Raw genomic sequence first — 3168 nt, forward strand, 5'->3', positions numbered from 1 at the left:
CACATTTTCTGCTTCCTCCTTACATTTTTTATTCATCCTCCAAAGCTATTCTACCATCCAGAGCAGTATGATTTTTTACAATAGGTACTAGATTTTCTAATTGTTCTGGGGATGATTGTCCTCAACAGTGACTGGGAATGACTGGACCAATTTTGACGTGGGGGCCACTGAGAGACCCCCCAAGGCATTTCCAGATGGTAAAGGGTTGGTTGCATTGTTTGTCTCTTTTCAATCTACATTTGTTGGTCCAATATTGGCCTTTGCCCATCTTCTATACAATCCAGAAGGTTGGGGTCTTCTATTTGGGTTATTCTCAGAAGCATTATTTCTAGGAATTCCTTGTCTACAACTTCTTCTCAGATGTTCTATTCTACCGAAATTAAAACATTTAATATTTTGATGTCTCCTCATACCTTTGGAGATTACTTCTCCTACCCAAGTCACAGTGTTATAGTCAACAGACTCAACATTGGCTGTGTGCAAGAGCCATTCATCTATTGGTGCTGACCGGATCTTTAAGGGCCCAAGCACCTTTTTGCATTCTAAATTAGCCAAAAGCTAAAGATTCAACGAATACTCATCTTGTTTCTGAATCTGCTATCCCCATTTATACAGCTTTAGTCAATCTTTGCAAAAAGTCACTAAGGGGCTTTTTTGGGCCTTGTATAACCTTAGTATATAACTCAATTCTTTTCGCTGGTTCTTGAATCTCGTTCCAAGTATTCAAGGCTGCTGTACAGCATAGGGACAAAGGTATGGTCATTGTATGTAGCTTGAGTATCTGCATCAGCATAAAGGCCCTCACCTCACCGAAAATTTGATCTTGGGAAGAAGCCTCATATCCTTTGATTCTGCCTTGATGTTCAAGGGCCTTATCCTATTCCTGCCAATATTGATTTCCACTGCAGTTGTGGACCAAGTTCTAGAACAGCTGAGACTAATTGAAAACCAGTCATTTGGAGTTATTCTATGTCTTGTAGCCCATGCCTTTACTAATTGCCTCACATGATGAATGCATGCCATTAGAAACTGCTGCCACCTTAATACCTTTTAATCTTTCATATGTATAGGCTCCCATTTGCATTCTGTATAACCTCCTGAGTGTTCAGTATTTGCTGGCTTTTTAGTAATAATAGTAACAGGATATACCATAGCTGGTGATGATAGGGCCTTTGGTAAGTCATCAGTGACTGAAAGGTACTGACAATGCTAAATCTTTTTTATTCTCTTTAGTTTGTACCTTAACTCCTGGTGTATCAGTTTGTTTTTGTTTTTTTAGGAGGGTTGTGGGGATTCTTGCTTTTTTTTTTTTTGTTGTTTTCAAGACAGGGTTTCTCGGCCTAACAGTCCTGGATGTCTTGGGACTCACTTTGTAGACCAGGGTGGCCTTGAACTCACTGAGATCCACCTGCCTCTGCCTCCCAAGTGCTGGGACTAAAGGCATGAAACACCATCACCCGAACCCTGGTGTATCAGTTTTAAGAAGGTCTTCTATGGCCTATAATTTATGCACCACCTGAAGTGTAAAAACTTCCAATGATTTCATTAAATCAGTTTCTTATTCTCATCATTTACATATGATTCCAGAGATTTAATATTGTTATCCTTAGAGATTATATGTATGGCATGCAGATTGCCTTCCAAAAACAATTTTCTATCTTCATGGAATTAATTTGTTCTGTTAAGAGTTCATTACCATGTTCCATTTGGTGAATTATTTGTCAAATTATCCATTTTGCTAAGCTCTCATTACAAGTCTGTAAAGTGTGTATCATTTCTATAAGTTCCTCATTCTTAGTTCTATTATGAAACCATTTCTTTATGGATATATACATATTACCAAGCTAATAGCAATTATGGCTAAGAGTGTATAAGTCCCAAGTAGGTAGTGTACCTCTTTTAAAATTCCATCCCTTGTAGAAGCGAAAAGATTTTTAAATTCTGGGATGGTAATATTATCTGCCATTGTTGTAGCAGGAGTTAACAAATTGTAAGAAAAATGTGTTAGTTTATTTACTAGCTTAAAATGCAAAAATATCCAGTAATTCACCTCAAATTAAATCCTCAGAAAGTTGTCTGATAGTCTTAACTTTAAGTTGCAATGATGATGTTTGGCCAGCAAGTGTCGTAGGTATACCGCCAAAGCAAGTCCAAGGACACTGATGCTGTGATATGACTTGTTCCAATGTTGTTCAACCTTTGGATTCTAACCAAACTTAATGGCAACCTGCAGGTGCTGATTACCCATCACCAATCAGAACACAGCAGGCTAAAACCATGAGCAGCAGGTATGCAGCAGGCTGAAGCCATGGACAGGATTGGATGTGCTGGCTCTAGGAAATCTCTAAGTCTGGAAGAGTGTCTGTCCCTTAGTCTCAATTGAAGCTGTGTAAAACCACCCAATTCAAAGAAATGGGTTCTAGGGATAGTATAACCCACTGGCGCTGGGTGGAGGTAAGTAGCAGGGAGTCAAGCTTGGTCCTCTTGACTGAGTGAGCCCACAGCAGCTGGTGGCTGATGGTCCTGATGTCTCTCCACGGCAATAGAAACCCCAACTAAGGCAAGTATATTGTTAAGAAAATCTGACTTCATACAAATGTACCTTTTTGTTTGATTGAGACAGGATCTTACTCCTTAGTCCAGACTATTTTTGAATTAGCAGCAATCTTCCTGCCTCAGTCTTCCATTCAGTGTTTTTTCTTTCATGGAAAAAAGTACAAAAGCATTTTCAAATAATCATGTGTACTCCTTGCATAAAAAGCTAGTAAGTGGGTGCCTCCTCCAAGATTGGTGGCAATATGGAAGGTGAATGTACAAGAACTTTCTGCATAATTCTCTTAAAATCTTGTCTTTTTACCTTCAATGTACTTTCATGTTTCAATGTTTATATATACAACACTAGGGCTGAAAAAAGAAACAGGACTAGGGGGATAGTTAAGTGGCAGAGCACTTAAGATGCACGAGGTCTAGAATTCCATTTCCACCACTGGGAGAGGGAAGAATTTTCTAAAAATAACCAATGATCTCCTAGAGGTAAACATTGTGTATCCTTCATAGCAAAGGCCACCTTAGCCTCCCTGAGGGTGTGCCACCATGCCTAACTTATCCAAATGTGTCTATTAGTAAGGGTAAGAAAACAAAGAGAAATGGAACCATGAAGACTTCAAC

This window comes from Cricetulus griseus, chromosome 8 (assembly GCF_003668045.3).
Source record: "Cricetulus griseus strain 17A/GY chromosome 8, alternate assembly CriGri-PICRH-1.0, whole genome shotgun sequence".
Taxonomy (NCBI): Eukaryota; Metazoa; Chordata; class Mammalia; order Rodentia; family Cricetidae; genus Cricetulus; species Cricetulus griseus.